The sequence below is a fragment of the Protopterus annectens genome, chromosome 11.part0, assembly GCF_019279795.1.
Source record: "Protopterus annectens isolate FY-2018-M chromosome 11.part0, PAN1.0, whole genome shotgun sequence".
In the NCBI taxonomy this organism is placed as follows: Eukaryota; Metazoa; Chordata; order Ceratodontiformes; family Protopteridae; genus Protopterus; species Protopterus annectens.
Genome location: NC_056745.1, coordinates 1,185,693,228 through 1,185,712,513, shown reverse-complemented (window position 1 = coordinate 1,185,712,513; position 19,286 = coordinate 1,185,693,228). Strand labels below are relative to the sequence as shown.

Sequence of the window (19,286 nt, the reverse complement as noted above, 5' to 3'; positions counted from 1 at the left end):
CACCCCCCCTCCTTTCTTGGTGTTGTCCGGATTTTGGGGCCGGAACGCATGGTATGAGGTAAAACCTGATAGTGCTGGGGTGCTCTCAGGAGCCTTGAACCAGGTTTCAGTCACAGCACAGACATCGATGTTCTCCATACTGAGAAGGGCCTCGAGTGCGTGCATCTTGAGGTTGAGACTTCTGGCATTGAGCAGCATTACCCTTAGTTTTTTTCCTTTTTTGTGTTCTAGGGTGGTAGGTTTAGAATTTGAGCCTTGCCTAAAAAAGGCACTATAGGGGTGGCAAGAGCCTTTGCCAATATCCGGAAGCCCGGGGTGACAGGTGCAAGCCGTCCCTTGCGAAGCAGCGTGGCTTGTCCAGCATGTCATCCCAGGCAGACAGACATTGGATCCCCTTAGAATGACACCAGAGTTTAAGCCAATTATTAAAGCTGATCATCTTATCTTCGTATTGTGGCATCATTCTTGGTGAAGGTAGGATACTGCTCAAGGTCAGGGTCATACCTGCCTGGGCTACATAATCAGAGAGCTCCTCAATGTCTCTTTTCATGTAGTCCAAGGAGGTACGTCTCAGGTTGTTTACACCAGCATGGACAATGACTGAGTCGTACTTGTGCCTGCTGTTGAGAGACCTGAGTGCTTGCGTTATGTGGCGGATTCTAGCGCCTGACAGGCAGCTTACTGTGACCTTTTCCTTACTCAATCTGGTGAGCGGGACGTCAGTGTGTCTGACTATGGAGTCACCAATGACGAGTGTGTCTGGCATTGTGTTTGGCCTTAAGGGCTGTGACTGTTTAGCACACTGACTGTGTGGTCTATGTGTTGCATGTGTTGTGTCATGAGGTGGTGGTTGTTTGGGTGTCTGCTTTGGTGGCCTCTGCTGTTTTGGTAGATTTTTGATCAGAGCCTCCGAGTATGTCTTTGTGTGTTTATGTGTAAGATTTGAGGTTTTGATAGTACTATGTGAGACTGGGTGTGTGGTGTGTGTGGTACCCTTCTCCTCCTGTCTGGTCTTGCCAGTCTTATGTTGAGAGAGCTCGGCCTCCAGTTTGGCTGTATAGTTGCATCTCTCGCATGTATTTGTATTTTGTGGGAGAAGGAGAGGGTTGTTCAGTGTACATGAGGCAATTGTAACATTGCCTCAATATTCCCAGGTTCACCAGCTGAGCAGGAGAGGACACTAGCAACTGATCCCTCGACATGCTAGAAGGAATAGATAAAAAACTTACAAAAGACTCCGGGGGATGTGGGTTCTAGGCTGGTGGAGTACTATCTATAATACGAGTGCTTTATCAAGGTGAAAGTACTGTAGGAGCAAGTGCTAGGCTTTACAGATAGAGAATAGTCTACTTGGGAATCAAGTAGAGATGAACTTTTTAGTTATAGGATACGCTGGTTAGAAAGTTATAAGACAGATCTATGACCTTAACTGCTGAGTGGGGTTGACTTGAAGCATTTTGTTTTTGCAGACATTCACCGTGATGTGTACTGAGGGGGCTTTGCTGCTTGGGTATGATCTACAGAGGGAAATAAGACTTGTGTGCAGAAGTTTCCAGAAACTGGACCCTGAAGAACATGTCACTGAAGAGAGGGAAGGTCATTTCATTTACTAGGTATGGTATACAGGGAAAAAAGTTGCTTTTCCTGCTACTCCCATGGGCAGCTACAGCCTGTGCCAAGTACACAAGGAACATCACGTTTTTTAGTTATTTCCAGAGGCATGTTTGTGCTGATTGGGATCTATTCCTTCTTCCAGACATTTGACTGCCAAGGAGATCCAGCTGTTGGGTGCAGCCCATGATAATGTGGACAATGGTGCATATATTTGAAAGCTGATTGTGGACGCATATTGGAGGGACCTTCTGCAGGGTTTGTTTACCAACATCACTTAGATTCATAGGTTCATGGATTGTTACTGGGCTAGTGATCCAGGTGGCCCTTCTACGCCTAGCCTAGTTTTCCCAACAGAATAATGATGTCCTGTATCCAACAGGACATTGAGGGCCAGGCATTTATAAGCTACCTCTCTCCATAAGGGGCATGGTTGCCAGGCTCGGTGTAAATTTCCTATTCCCCATCCACTGGTCTAGGTTGCACTTAAACTGGGTAATAGATGAACTCAGCTTCACATGGATGGGAAGCTTATTCCATAAGGAGGGAGTCTCTGCGACACATATCTGTCTCTCCATCATATTTTATTTAAGTAAAATCTCTCTAACGTCTTGGCCAAAGCCTTCAAGGAGTAAAACTTTTTTATGATGTTTTACTCCTTGAAGGCTTTGGCGAAGACATTAGAGAGATTATTAAAGGATTTGATGGACACTGGCTGGTTGTTTTTTTTTTTGTTATTTTGTTTTAATATAACAGTTTTGTGGTATTTTGGGTATATTCTATTTAAGTCACAGACTTGTGTTTGAGGGGGAATACTGTATCACTGTATATGTGTGGCTTGTGTTTTAATAATGTTTTTTTCAATATGTACCATATTATGATAATGGTGAACTGCAGCCAGGCCTACATACATTTTTTGTTTGTTCTAGTGATAGAAGCAAGCTTGTTCTGCAATTTTGCCAGACACATGGTAGTATAAATTTCTTGAAGCAAATCTATGGTGTTAGACTCATGTTTTGACTTTATGGTTACTATACTACAACTCTTATTCATGTTAGCATCCAGCCCTCCCCTACAGAGTTCTTCAGATGACTCATATTGCAACTGCTACTACCACAGCAAGCCAGCAGGCGAGACCTATGCCTGCAGTGAGACATTTAATAGACCCTTTAGCTGCTACAAATAGTCAGGAAGGTACTGTTTTTATGTACATTGATTTTTTTCTTTCTTATACTGTGTCTTAACAGGTGATCATAGAGCTAGCACTTCATAAAATTGAGATGGCAAATTGGGTGATAACCTTTGTGGACTATCTGATATGGCATCTTGCAAGCCTTTGCAGAGAGGAACATTGTGGGCCATCAGATGTCAAGCAAAATACTTGTCTTATGCACCACAGTCTACACTTGTTCATAGGTTCTTTGGTGTACTAGTCTAACGACCGCTAGGGCCACTTTAAGCTTTGCCATGCATCCCAAATCTCTAACAAGTTCTGGTACCCTTGATTACTGTAAGTAGGGGCTTGGGCGATGAAACATTTACAAGAAGAAATCAGGAAGATGAACAATTTACAGGCTATTCATACCTATTAAAGACAATGGTGCCAAACCAGGGATGAATGTCCTATTCCTCATACAGTTTTCCAAGTTACACTTGAATTGGGATATAGATGACCTCTGCTTCACATGGATTAATATTGTACAGGAGTTACATGTCTTTAGATCAGGGCTGGTGTGAGGAGATGTGGCCCTGGCAAGATTTTGTTATCTTTAAGGGATGTACTCAGGATATTGTACATCATAAGTGAGAACATAACTGGATTATATGGAACACCAGAATGAAACATTTTCCATGATGTCATATCTCTAGATATGACAAGGTGCACAGCTGGAATACAGAGAAGTAGCACATGTACTCATTACTGGCAATGACTTAGCCATGTTACACAGGCCCAAACATCATCAGTGCCATCTGTTGCTGACTAGTCCGAGTAGGTAATCATGTTGTAAAGCTCCCTTCATTATATGTCCATTTGTACTTTAATCTTTAAGTATGCATGTACATATTGTAGAAATATACAGACATTCTTAGCATATTGAAGAGTTCCTTACCTATGTGCTATACCCAAGTCTGCCTTTAGGCCACTATACTTTAGGTCTGCATACCTCTTCCACATTTGTTTATGTTGTGTGGCCATGTCTATTTTAACAGAGTTTTCACACTGGGTGCTTTGACCATGACAAATGCAGTATCAGCATTCATTTATGAAGTCATAATATCATCATGGCTTTATTAATTTATAAATGAATGCCACTACTACATTCCCACACCACTGGCATAACCCTTCCGTAGTTATAGCTCTGATCTCATTACAATGGTTCATTAATGCCAACCACAATATACAATAAAATGATTAATATTCTTTGTTAAGACTTTTAGACTTTTAGACTTTGTCAGACTTATGACTACTGTTTATGGTTCAGTGTGCAGTCTAAGAAGTTCTTCCTTCCTGGATGTGAAACAGGATACTTTGGGATTAGCAGGAATACTGTCAAGGAAAAAGATGTCTGCTTTTAATATCCTCCCTTCACCTCATATGGTGCAGACCCAGATGCCTGTCACTGCAACACAGCTAGGCCTGTAGAATGGTCAGGCAGGGGATAAATAAAGCACATTAATACACTTGTAATTTGCTGGAACAGCCTCTCAGCACATCTGAAACAGACAGACCTGTTAAACTTCCTCTTCTTGGCTGCAGTAAAAGAAAGTAGGGACAACTGAGTGCACTACTACCCTGTCAAAAAGACAAGCAAGCAAGCAAACAGACCGGCAATAACCAAAAAAACAAAATATATAGGTCTTACTATAAAACACTGGCAGACTTCCCTCTAATCTCTGCTGCCTAATGGTAGAGCAGGTCAGTGTGGCACCTCTGCAGGCCACTGTAGCAGTGCCTGCACTACTTGGTAGAGCAGGTGATGCCAGAGGCATCAGTTCCCTCCCTGCGAAGTCGGTGCCAGGCAGACACATATATAATGATCCAATGTAATGGCTCAGCAGGTGTTCCTGACAGTCCCTAAGCTGCAGGTATAAAATATCTTAGTTTCCTGTCTGCACCAGCAAGAGCCTTGCTGAAGTAAGCACCTGAAGAGACCATACCCACATTATATGATCTTTGTGAGGAGTAAAATGGCAGCCCCATGTGACACAGCAGCATGTTTGGACATCTTTTGATGTATATCATCTGGCAGTAATGGTGCATTAATGAAATTATCACGAGCATTGAGCTGTGACACTTTGGACTTTGCAGGTTCTGTGCATGAACATAGTGTGCACATGTCCCAACCATAGCCTGAATGTGAGCAAGGATGAGCACATTAGGCTCAGTGGGTGTAATAGCACAGCATGTTAGAGCAGTGATTCAAATCTGTTAAGCAATGTTATGGGTATTTTTATAGACATTTCAGCCATGACATTAACAATACTTTGTTGGTGATCTCTAGTAGTATTACAAAACAAGGGCATCCATGGATGTGAAAGTTTAAGTTATTATAAAATATTAAAATATCAGCACTTGTACAGTGTGTCATACAGATATTTAGGAGGAGATTTTATTCAGGTATATAAGGCTTTTACAACTACCTCTGGGAATGCTTAGGGTTGTCAAAGAGTAGCAAAGAATCAACAGATAACTTGTGTGGGAGATTATATAGGAATAGGAGGTGTACTCATTAGTTGACCGAGAGAGTAGCTGATGCATGGAATAGACTACTAAATTATATTAAACCAAGCACTTGTTTAGATATCTAAACACTTGTTATGGGGAACACTGTTTTGGTATATTGGCAGGCTAAAAGAAAGGCACTGCTACCCATGCCTGAAATATTTGTATGTATATGTATGTTGAAACATGAAAGAGATGCATTGACCAAAAGCTTATTAATGACTCATTTGCATGTCTTTGAATCAATATCAAAATTGCTCTAAATGTTCAAACTACCAACCCTTGCAACATTGTTGCACACGTATGCATGTGCACATGCACACCCACATATAAACCTTCTGACACAAACACACACATGCACACACACACAAATAGTCACATGCACACAGACACAAAGGCGCGCACACACACACACACACACACACACACACACACACTCTCTCACAAAACATGTCAGTACTTACCTGCTGTGGCGCTTACATTCCTATTCCTGCTTTAGAATTAAACCATTAAATGACAGTGTACATTCTCATTGCTTTGCTCCAGACAGAGAGCAGTAGAGCTGGTCTTTGAATTGTTCTACCACACTATTCTGATTGTGATGCATGGCTTCAGAGCACATGGTTAATTTACATTAGCCATGCCTTTAGGCAGCTGTATTTAGATGCATTGATATCCAGCAAGACTGCTGTTATGCTACTGGCTGAAGCCTTATACCACTATATTGCTACAGTGGTCTTTGAATCGCTCACCCATAATGCACTGAGCAATCCTGCTTCAAGCAGGACAGCATAATGCATTATATGTTTCTGAATACCCCTCCCAAATCATTGTGCCACAAACTATTTTTTAAAACAGCAGAATATGAATTGCAGACTAAGACGTTTAAATAGTTTTAAACCAACCAAATAAACTCTGTGCTTGATTTAGTGGTTAAAAAAAAAATAAAATAAGAACCCTTAGATAAAATACCTTCAAATATATTTTCAGATATTGCACACTTATTGAATAGTAGGAATACAATATACAATGTCTACAACTCTACTTAGTCGTGAAATCAAATCAACTTGTCTGCAAATCAACAAGCTATTATTCTCAGGAACACGGACTTGTCAGACATTATTTTCTCCGTAACACAGAGTTAAAAAAAAAAATCAGACAACCCACGCCAGAATGTATCTTTAAAGAGGTTAAAGAAATGACATTTTGAAAGAGTATTTGGAAATAAGTGTAAAGGCTGACTTCATTCTAGGCTAACTATGACAGCAAAGGTGGAGATACAAAACACAGAGTATTGCATGTAACACTGTTTTCCTACTGGAGTATTTCTGATCAGTAATAACAGGTATATACTAGGAAGCACTTACTGCAAGAGAAATTTGTGAACATGTTATACATATGTATATATATATATATATATATATATATATATATATATATATATATATATATATATATATCAGATAATCTATACAAAAATGTATAATAAAGGTTAAAGTATGACTTCATTGTTAGATACCATGGAGTAAAGAATTATAAGCAGAAATGGGAGAGTAGTAATACATTTCAGTTATCAATGTTTGTACAATGATAGCACCCTAACTGACAGGTTTAGAGAGGAAAGCACTCCGAAATGTGACATTCCAGGAAAATAAGGATTAGTACTGGAAATAAGGATAGAATATGAAAAATTATAAGCTGAAAAGCTTTGCAATAGTTAAAGAGCAGCTGGAATACCTAGCCGTCGCAGTTTCATGTGCTTAGCAGATAAGACAATCCTTTGCCTATAAGCTTACACAAGACACACACACACACACACACACACACACACACACACACACACACACACACACAGAGGGTCTATATTAGATAAATGAAAGTTTATCTTACTGAACGCTGACTTGATCAAAAATCCCAGAACTTGAAACTGTAATTGTGGGGGGGCTGCACCCCCCGCTAAATATATATTCCAACTCCGAGATCGCACTACAGTGAGGAAAGGGCAAATATTCCCATCTTCACTGTACCACGGTCTCACAATTGCGGTTTTGGGATTTTCGCTCATGTCACATTTTGGTAAGATAAACTTTTGTTTATCTAATATAGACCCCATACACACGTGCGTGCACATATACACACACACACACACACACACACACACACACACACACACACACACACACACACACACACACACACACACACACACACACAAATCTTAGTAAAAATCACTCTAACAGACACTGTGACACCCCACCACTGGACCAGTAATTAAGGAGCCTCAATCCTCACCAGTACCATCATTGGGGGACATACATTGGGAGGATGACAACTTACATACACAGTACTTCCAGATGCAGCTCCCTGCATCAAGTGCAATTTTCCTTAAGAGCACACAGAGACTACAGTCAGTCTGGGCCTGGTTCCTCTCTCTTTCTCCAGATCCCCAATAAGACTCCCCACTGGTACAGCTGTAGAGTTGAGATCTCAGCTGAGTGTCCAAGCTAAGACCTCCAGCACCCTCTCTGTCCAACCAGTGTTTTGTGTCCCTGCCCAAGTACCTGACATACACACACTTTGAGGTTTGGTTTATACACAGACACACACACCTGGGAAAGGCTGGCACAGGTTTACTAGCTATATCCCCTTTTGCCCAGTCTATAAGGTAGTTTTCATTGCCACCAGCCAGCTCCTTATCAACTACTTTAAGGTCCTTAACAAAGGGTGTCCAAGCTTACTGTGTAATGCACTGTTAATACATATGGTAGTTTGACTGTGAGCAAGGCTATTAGGAGTGGGCCACATTGTCACCAAATAAATCTGCAAGTAATCTCAGAACTTAAATATATGTCACAAATATCAGCCACAATGACAGGTTTAAATATATTTAATAATAAATAATAAAAGAACAAGAAAATACTCAGGATATGATCACAGTAACATCAGAGTTCAAAACCACAGGAAATATTTAAAACAACATTGCAGGACAGTCTCAAATAAATAAATAAAACATCTAAATGAAGCTGTGCTATATTTCTGACTATATCTAGAGAATTACTATATCCTAACTTACTTACAGAGCAAGCAAGGCAGATGTGGTGAATGGGTCTTCCAGCTGATGTTGTCAGGTCAAGGAAAATACAGAATATTCAGTCTCTCTCAGAGAGTTCTTAAATAATATTACTGCTGGAATAGCTTGCAGGATGACATCATTTCTTGTCAACTGACTCTATCCCAGGAAAAATCCCCACTGATGCAGCTGGTAGCATTTAGCATCTACCTGTGAAAATACATAGACAAGGCTTTTCTTAGATCTAAGGCAGATCCCGGAAGTCATAAAACAATAAAAACACTTCCAAGACAATACAGTAAACCTCTAGACATTGTTTCTGTTACTGCACTGAAACTGAAAGATAACATCTTTTTATTATGTGGCCATAAAGTAAGTTAATTTCAGTGTTAACCTCTGCTGTTCCACTTTCCATGGTTGAAATATATACATCTAAACAGTTAAAACAGTGCAGGTACATTTCTGTTCTAATCCAGTAGGGTACACTGTGGATACATTTTTTAGCTCAGTACTTTACAAACCCTTTTCAGCACACACTTCTGTACCAGCAGTTTGATATACACATAACATAGAGTTCTAATACATTTGTAACACAAGCATATGAATCATGTTGATATTCACAAATGACATATAATTATTGACAAAATTCCAGATAGCTGGGCTGGCAGTATCTTTTTTTGTGACATTTCTTTCCCCCTCCAAGACTCAAGTTAGTTTTTCAAGTGACCCATGAGAAACATTGCCTGAGAGGGATGGGCCTATCTGGGAATACATTACCCCAGTCCCTGTCTTGAGGGCCCATCTGTGTTGGCATTGCTAACCCCTCTGTGGTGCTGCACTGTCATATCATATGCCTGCAACCCTAGGCTCCACCTTAGTAACTTGGCATTTTGCTGGCTGGTTTGATGTAACCATGTTAAGGGATAGTGGTCTGTAACTACAGCAAATTTCCTTCCATGCAGATAAGGCTGACATTTCTGCAGTGCCCACACTCTGGCTCAACATTCCTTTTCTACAGCTGTATAGCATTCCTCCCTGGGTTGGAGCCCAAAACTGAGATATACTACTGGGTGGTCTTCCCCCTCTGAGGAAACATGGCTGTACAGCCCCCACCCCATGGCTTTTGAAGCATCCAACTGCACAACAAATTCTTTGCTGTAATCTGGAATGGCTAACACAGGGGGTCCTCCCAAAGCTCATTTAAACTTCTGGAATGCCTGCTCACATTCTGTGGTCCACACTACCTTATCTGGCTTGTTTTTCCTTGCCAGGTCTGTGAGGGGAGAAGCTATGGTACTATAATTGGGGACAAACTTTCTGTAGTACCCTGCTGTCCCTAAGAATGTCCTCACCTGCTTTTTGGTAACTGGGGCAAGCCATGCCTGAATGGCTTCCACTTTGGCAGGTTCTGGTCTGATCTTACCAGTCCCCACTCTATGTGCCAGGTAGGAAACCTCTGCCATACCCACCTGACATTGACAGAGCTTAATGGTCAACACTGCCCTCTGTAGTCTACCCAGCACCTCCCTGACATGCTGAAAGTGCTCTTGCCAGGAATGGCTGTAGATGGCAATATCATCCAGGTAAGCAAAGGTGAAATCTCCTGCTCCTGCTAGGATATGATCTACCAGCCTCTGGAAAGTCACTGGGCATTTTACATCTCAAAGGGCATTTTTGTGAATTCATATAAGCCGAAAGGAGTCACAAAGGCTGACTTCTCTGTAGCGCTGGGAGTCAAGGGTACCTGCCAGTAGCCTTTGGGAAGATCACTAGTGGTAAGATACTTAGTCCCACCCAGCTGCTATAGGGCTTCATTTGTCCTAGGCATGGGGTAAGCATCTGACTCTGTGTGATTATTTAATTTCCTGTAGTCCACATAGAACCTGGTCCTGCCATCCTTCTTTGGTACCAGCACCACTGAGGAGACCTGGGGACTGCTGGACTCTTGGATTACCCCTAGTTCCAACATTTCCTGTATCTCCTCCCTCAGAGTCTGTTTGACTCTCTCAGGTACCCTATAAGGGGCCTGTTTAATAGGCTTATGGGCTCCACATCCACATGGTGCTGCACCAGATGGGTGAACTCTGGTTTCCCAGTGAACATGTCCCCATACTCCTGTAACACTGCTCGGATTTCTTGAACCTGGATAGGGGATAGCTGCTGGGACACTGCCATCCCTTCCACTGAGATGTCAGTCTGAGCCTCACAAAGGAGATCAGTCAACAGGTCCCCCTCAGACTCCTCCTGCTATCCACTGCAAATACTCAGCACAAGGGCATCTCTATCATGGTAAGGTTTCATCATGTTAACTTGGTACAGTCTGTGCTCCTGCCTCCTGCCTCCTGCCTAGTAGAGCTACCATGTAGTTAACATCGCTGACCTTCCTTACCACTTTGAAGGGTCCCTCCCAAGCTGCCTGCAGCTTGTTGTGTCTGACAGGAATGAGAACCATAACCTGCTGCCCCACAGTATACTTTCTAGCTCAAGCATTCCTGGCATACCAAACCTTTTTCGGTTGCTGGGCATCTGCCAGGTTCTCCTGGACCAAGCCCATGGGGTTCCCTGAGCCTTATTCTGAGATTTAGGATATATGCCACAACAGACTCCTTGTGGTATACACACTCACCCTCCCACTCATCAAAAATCAGATCTAGAGATCCCCTCACCCTATACCCATACAGCAATTCAAAGGGTGAAAAAAACAGTGGATTCCTGAGGCACCTCCCTGTAAGAAAACAATAGATGGGGCAAATATTTGTCCCACTCCCTCTTAAACTGGTCTGCAATTACCTGTAGCATGGTTTTGAGTCTAGAGTTTAACCTCTTAACAAGACCATTAGTCTGGGAATGGTCAGGGGTGGTCTTTAGGTGCTTCACCCCACAGTGTTTATACAGACAACCCAGCAGGTTTGACATGAAATTGGCACCTTTGTAAGTCCGTATTGTTTTGGAAACCTACCCTGCTGAAAATCCCTAACAAAGCATTTGGCACCTTTTCTGCCTTGATGAAGGAAAGAGCCACCGCCTCAGGGTATCTGGTAGCATAATCTACTACCATTAGGTTATACTTCTTCCCTGTGGAACCTGGGTACTCAGAGGCCCCACAAAATACATAGCTACCCTCTGAAATGGCTCTTCAATCACAGGCAAAGGCATCAAAGGAGTTTTCACCTTGTCTCCTGTCTTGCCTACCTTTTAGCACTGCTCACAGGCCCTGCAGTATCCTGTTACATCTCTGGAAATCCCAGGCCAATAAAAGTTCTGCATAATACGTCTCTTGGTATGCTTTATGCCCATATGACCTGCAAAGGGAATATCATGGGCTATGATTAGAAGTGCCAGATGGCAGACTCTGGACACTACCAACTGCTGTATTCTCTCACACTCTAGCCCTCCCTCAGGGGTCCACCCTCTGTACAGTAACCCTTTGCCCCAGTATACAGATTCTCCCTTTCCTTGAGAATCAGGTGCTTTACAAACCCTTTTAAACACACACTTCTCTACCAGCAGTTTGATATATGAATCATACTGATATTCACAAATAACATATAATTATTTACAAAATTCCAGATAGCTGGGCTTGCAGTATCTCCTTTCGTGAGAGACACCTTTACTTTATAGTTGTTAATGGAAAGTCAAAAAATGAACCTAGGCGTTACCTTTGTAAAACTTTAAAAATGAAATCAGTGTGGATAAATTCAAATAACTGACCAAAAGCTAAAATAGATTCAGCACTGCCATCTTCAAACTGAACAATAACACAAGGTATGCATTTACTAACATATCACCTAAGTATGAAATAAGAAAAGTTACATAGATTGACTTTTTTACTAAATCACATGAAAACCACTGAAACAAAGCTGGACTAAGGTGTGTGTGTGTGTGTGTGTGTGTGTGTGTGTGTGTGTGTGTGTGTGTGTGTGTGTGTGTGTGTGTGTGTGTGTGTATATGTACCTCTGTTTACTATGTTCTTTATGTAATGTTATAATTTTTCTGGAGCTTTTTCCCCGAGCCTCTACTGAAAAGCCTTAGCTTTCTGCACAGTGGGACTATCCTGGCAAATAAATGGAATATATAAATAAATAAATAGCTCATAGTTAGACCTATTGGAGACACTCACCATTCAACCAAATACCATAATCATGCTGGACTTTAATTATCCCTCTATAAACTGGGAATCCTACATGACCCCAAATTTGCAGGCACACAGATTCCTAGACTTTGTAAACACAAACACCCAGAAAATGTTAGTGCATATGCCTATTAGAGGCACAACATATTGGTCCTGGTACTCACAAATATGGGAGAACACTGCACTTCCCCAGTGTTGTGTCCTCTTTGCTAAGGTCAGACCACAAAGCAGTCTCCTTCAAAATAGGAAATCAATTTTTAAATCCCGGCAAACCCTGTAAAAGTTAAAAACTAATTGAAGGCAAACTACCTTTAACTTTTCATCACTGGAATCAAAAAAGAGGAAGACCAAGTACAATACAAAGAACAGGGTCCAAACCACAGTCAACATACATGATGTCACGACACATGTCAAAATGCAAACAGAGAATTGAAAATATTCTGAGTGTAAACAGATCTACCATACAGCATGTAAATATTAATTAACTGCAGCACATAACTTTTAAAATCTAAAGCTGAATTTATAGCTGAGCACCATCTAGTTTATACAACCATCTACAGGACCTAGAAAATAATCTTTGTTGTAATTAGGATACATTAAAGTCTGTGAAGGTTACTGAAACGGAAACATTTCATCAATGGAGAATGTAAGGGTATCCAAGGTATAACTCAAGCAAAAGATTATCATGAGAGACATGTGGGAGCTGTTTGTCAACTGAGAATTTATTCATTACAATAAACGATTAATAGCAGTGTCTCAGAGTACACAGTATTATTGGTTCCTAAAGCTGACATGTTACAAACACTGCAGATTTATTTACATACACATATATTTTATATATATATATATATATTTTTTTTTTTGTTGTTGTATCTTTTGGCTTTTCCTGATTAGGGGTCGCCATAGCGGAACTCCGGTCCACTAATGATTGGCAGTGGATTTTTACGTGCCGAGTTGCCAGCCCTGATGCACAACCTTCAACGAATGTATGCCCATTCATGCATGTCTCCACACAGAAGACGCTCTAGCTGAGAATCGAACAGGACAACGTCTTACTGTGAGGCGACAACGCTACCGCAGCACCACCACCGCAGTCTAGTATATATATATATATATATATATATATATATATGTATGTATATATATATATATATATATATATATATATATATATATATATATATATATATATATATATATATATATATATATATATATATATATATATATATATATATATATATATATATGTATATATGTATGTCTATATATATTTATTTAAATTTGTTAATGGAGTACAATTGACCTGTTTCAGTCCCAGCCTGGTTAAACACAAATAAAATAAAAGGCTTGCTGTCACAAGCAAAAAGTTCATTCACGATGCTCTCAAACTATTTTACAAAAGAACTTTGTTCTGTTAACAAAAGAGTCAGACTTTTTTTTAGTTATACCAGTAAAGAATAGCTCATTATCAAATATACATATCTAGATGTAACAGCAAAAAACTTCTTGAATTCATTTACATTTTTGACTATGGATCTATTTGGCAAATGCCACTTCCAGGAGTTACCTGTGAGCTCTGGTTTAGCTGTATGACTTAATGTCACAAGGCATGCAAAATGAAGCTAAAGGAATCAAACCCAATGAATCCAAGCCAGTCTATTTTGTCTGTTGCTGAACAGGCATTTAATTTTTAATGACTATAAATACTTTATAACATACTTACATGAATTTAGCAAAACTGATGATCAAGGATTAAAATTCATAATTTTGATTCACAAACAAATCCAAAAACTTTGTCGTAAAATGAACTTCCCATCTGCTATGATGATTTTTCATACATTTAAACACTGACAACAGGTGCCATACTGGGAACGATATACCTGTGTGATAAATTAGATGGAATCTCTTACCTTTTTGACATACTGCTGCAAACATTTCCAGATTATTTCATTAATCAACAGTCAGCTTATCTGAGATGTAGAAAAGTTCAGCAAGACAGACACGTGTAGCAAGAAACATCTCAAAAATCACCACTCTGCAATGTTTCTGGACTGCCAGAACAGTGACAAACATCTTGGACTCTCATTGCATCAAGTGAGGAAACGTTACAGCTCACAAGGAAGCCTCAAAGTTTTACTGTCTGTAACAAAACAAGAGTGCAGTAAACATGCATCAGTTAAATCCTGCCACCTGCTGGATTTTATGACAATAAACCATACATTCTGTGCTGCTGCTGTGGATTGATCAGCCTAGTGATGTCACAGGTAAACATACGCCACCGAACCTACAATAAACATTACATCACTTTTCCTCAAGACCTGTAGCTTTTCTAAATGTTCCTCGTGTTTGTCCACGTGCTTTAGAAACTGTATTAGAGTGAATGTCAGTATAAAGACGGCTGTAAAATTTGTGTCTACCACAGCCCTATGACCAGAGTTTCCTTGTTAATAAACCTTTACCAATCAATTACAATTTGTTAAGCAAAAACATTGCATACTTTTTATTAAACTGAAATGGATCCATGTCTGTTTAGATTCTGGTGTATGAAGCCTTGTCTATAAATGCCTAACATGCAGTATATTAAGAGTGTAATTACAACTAGTCCGTCTTCTTATCATGAGCTTCACATTACTTGAATTCATTAAAAAGGATGCATGCATGCATTAGTTAAACCTGGAAAATAAATTTACTTGGTTATTAAAACCATGTGTGTGTGCCACTGAAATACCACTGAACTAGATATAGACAAGCAAGACACATAACCCTTTTTCCACATTACTGTATCTTCATTTATCAGCGACAAATTATCCTGACCATATTCAGATTGTAACCACCACTGCAAACTGTGTCACTCAGGGGGAATAAATGTAATGACTGTAAAAAAGGTGTGTGTGTCTGTCTTGCTATCACAGAGCTCCCCGAGTTCCCATTCTCGATCTGAATCTGCGATTAAGTACTATGCCGCAAATTCCTCCATACCACACCTTTCACTTGCAGTCTACTGACACCGATACAGGCACATACGCCACTACTTAACCAATCCTAGATGGCAGGATGCTTAGTGATATGTCTGTACACTACAAATTGTGTAATATGGGCTGTTGTGAAGCATGTTATTTTATCAAATCCATGTCTGTCAAAGCAAAAGTGGTAGCTGCTACTATTTTAAATTTTGCTAATAACTGCAATTTACTGAATGCAGTGGAAAGTCTGAGACTGCCACAGCTAAGGAGAGTCTTTCTTTCCCTTAGATCTTATGGCTTTAAAGTGAAGTATATTGGCTAGTAGGAAGTGGTTGGAGGACAGTTCATACTCTCACATAAAATTTCATTTCTGTGTATATTTCATGTGGTGTTATTTATTTTAATAAACAGAATTTCAGAGACATATGTCTATTAGGTCATGCTCCACTGTTGTAGCAATCATATAAATATGACCCCTATTCTTTCATGACGAGGAAGTTCTCTGCCCAGGTATAGTAACAAAACATCAATAGGCATATAAACTGTGTATTTACTGGAATGCATGATATTAATTTATGCATGCAGATCAGAATTTTGTGGTATTACTTTATTGTAGAGAAGGAATAAGCCATTATTTTCATTTTCCGCCATATAACATAATATGTTGTCTGCTGTAGCTTATAGAAAATCATGCATTTTCACTCTATAAGATATGATGCTCACCTGGTGTGCACACACTGTCCTGCACTTGCACACACACACACACACACACACACACACACACACACACACACACACACACACACACACATGCAGACACACATATGAGTTTTTATCAATGCATAGCTGTGTTTTATTACAGTGCTGTTTTGCAAAGTATACATACCAGATAACATAATAGGTTGTCTGATTATCAGTACTAAATATGGTCTATCGGAACTTACTACTTAGTTACTAAGGATTGTAGGTTCATAGGTTTATACTAGGCAGTAAATCCAGTACTTCTTTTGTAAACTAGCTGCAATGTACCCATTGTTAGTTTCCTTTGTCTATAAGCACCATGGAGGACAGTCCGGGACAAATTTATATAAATTTATCTGCTCATCAAGGTTTGTTTTGAAGAGGCCAATGGAGGTGCTTTGTTTAACATGAAGTGGAAGCCTATTCCATAAGTTGGGATCCTTTGGGAGAGATGTGTGTTCCACTGGCAAATTCTGTTAACATTGCATGGCAGATTTTGATCCCTTAATTGTGTATTGGTTGTGTTAATTGCAAGAGGTCAGCAAGTATGGGGCCATTCAATGTCCTAAAAGCCAAACAGATGTCATCATGCAGGAGTTTGTAAGAGGCTGAAGATGGTGATAGGGTGTCCAGATACTTATGGTAACTTAAGAAGGCCATACCAGAGAGTTTCCTTGTTAGGGGCCCCTGAGGTCTTCCGGTCTTTCAAGTGTCACTATATGCACTGACAGATACAAAACAAAGAGAGCATTATATTTTGTTACAGGTTTAACTAGGAATGATTAGAGAGGGATGATGTCTTCCTTGATTCCAGAAAGTATACCTTTACTGATTAACTGCACTAGGAAATAGGCTTTTCTAGTCGTCATTTGAGAGTTCACTATCTATAAACATGCCCAGATCTCTGATTGGTGTCAACTTTATGTGCAGTGTTCTCAGTGACACAATGGCAACCCAGAATACCTCATACCTTCACAAATAGAACCCAGAAAATTAGGGTGGGCAGCTGTTAGTCCTCCAAAACACCTGTCATTAATGATGTTCCCCAGGGTAAAGTCTTTGGATCACTCCTGTTTATCATTTACTTTTCAGAGGTCAAAACAAATGTTAAGGGTTTCTGGTTGATGTAGTTTATAGACAACTGTGAATGTGGTGCTATCATAAACTCCCTAGAGGACACCAAAATCCTCTGAAAGGGCCTTTCCCAAACCAATAGCCTGTGTCAAAACCTTGGATTAGAACTAAATGTCAAGAAATATATAATTGTATCCTTCAGCAAGCATGGCTCCCCTTGTAACCATCCCATTGACAACACACATCTGGAAGTTGATCCTGTAGTCAGGGATCTGGGAACATATCTCAACAATGAACTGTCCTTTGATCACCATGCATGTACTATTGTAAGGAAGCCCTTTTTGATCACACAGCTTATATCTAAAGGCATGGCTGTACTCGTTTCGCATCAGACAGATCACTGAATATAATTCTCCATTCGGTATGTACCTGTCTAAATACTTGTCACAACTGAAGTGACCACAATGCTCTCTCACTAAAAAAAAACTAAGGGCTTAAATTAGAAAAACTATGCAGATCATCTCAAAAACTTGCCCATCTAGTCAGTATCATACAGGTTCCTAAAAGGTGATTTTTTTTTTGCCTTGCATATAGAGCCTCAACAGACCCTATACTGTCAGGCCTATTACACATTTGCAAGCCCAGTAGTAGAATGAACACCTCCCTTAGGAATCTCAGTCTGTTTTGAAACATAAATAGACTGTTTTTGGAGGAGAGGTATGTATCCCAGAGAATACATCTTCTGTGGAATTGTCTTCCACTCCACATAAAGTGAAGTACTTCTCTAACTCTAGTTAAATGTAATTTTGATGAATGGCTAGGAAACTATAAATTTACCTCTGGTTTTGAACACATGCCCCTCGTGGATATGGGCAACAAGTAAATGTCCAAACATTTCTTGTTCTGCTTGCTTCTAGGTTATTCATATGTAAAATATAAAGGCTAATGACTAGCATGCAAGTATAATGCTAGACTTCTTAAACTTCTCACAAATCCTGGGCTGAGACTGAAATTGGTCCAGTGGGATCAATGCTCTATCCCAGTTAACAAATTGTATAAATAAAAATAAATAAATAAAGAAAAAATTAATGAAAGAAAGAAGTAAATAAAGAAATAAAGAAATCAGTAACCTGGTAAGTACCTCTGAAACTATGAACATATGACACAAGTGCAGGGATATTCTTGCTACCCAAAGAGTCGTGCCTTGCATTTATTTTTGCTTTACATTTTAGGGCATGGTTTTGACACAAGGAAATGGCATGGCTAAGACCATCCTTAAGGATATAAGAAAAAACTGTGGAGTTAATAACACCACCAAGTTTACAGTTGTCAGTCAGCCAGAGACCCTCACCATCAGCCTTAACATCAGACGTATAATTCAAATAAGAGTGATCCCAGCATGTACACAATTTGTGATAGTCGTTTTTGGGGATAGTGTGCACCAACCATCTCCATATGGTTTCTGTAAGTTAGTTTGCAAGTTTATTTATTTTTTTATTTATTTAACATTTGTTGACTGGGAATGTCCGACTAGGTTCCACAGAGCATGTTTTCAGCGGAGGCCCGGGGAGAAATGCTCCAGATTCAATTGATACCAATTCAGTTTGGTGATCTATTTTATGATACCAGGTTGTGGTATAGTGTCAAAGGCTTTTTGCCAGACCAGGTAAAGTGTTGTGCACTGATTTCCCATTATGTAGTGCTTCAATCACCATCTGAAAGAAGATCACCAAGATCAGTAAACAAGATCTACCCTTCACAAAACCAAAGTGGTTGGGGTTAAAGGATTGCAGGCTACCTATTTTATTTGTAATTGATGTTATAATTACACCAATTGTCTTATAGATAATGCTGGTGAGACTAATAGGTCTACAGATCCCATGGTCAATGGTGGGGTGCTTTCTGTAAGATGATCACTATGGGCATAATCCAGGCTGCAGGCTGAGGCTGAACAAGCAGACAAGGGGT

The 19,286-nt window shown here is 40.0% G+C and overlaps 1 protein-coding gene across 1 annotated transcript in view; it reads right to left on the bottom strand.

The window, feature by feature from the left end:
• Nucleotides 1-14,627, bottom strand: part of PIK3CG (phosphatidylinositol-4,5-bisphosphate 3-kinase catalytic subunit gamma) — a 624,116-nt gene extending 609,489 nt beyond the window's left edge. Inside the window, exon 1 of the mRNA XM_044088536.1 lies at nt 14,451-14,627. The gene's annotated coding sequence lies outside the window, so the exon portion shown is untranslated. The remainder of the gene's footprint in view (nt 1-14,450) is intronic.
• Between the last annotated feature and the right edge of the window lie 4,659 nt (nt 14,628-19,286).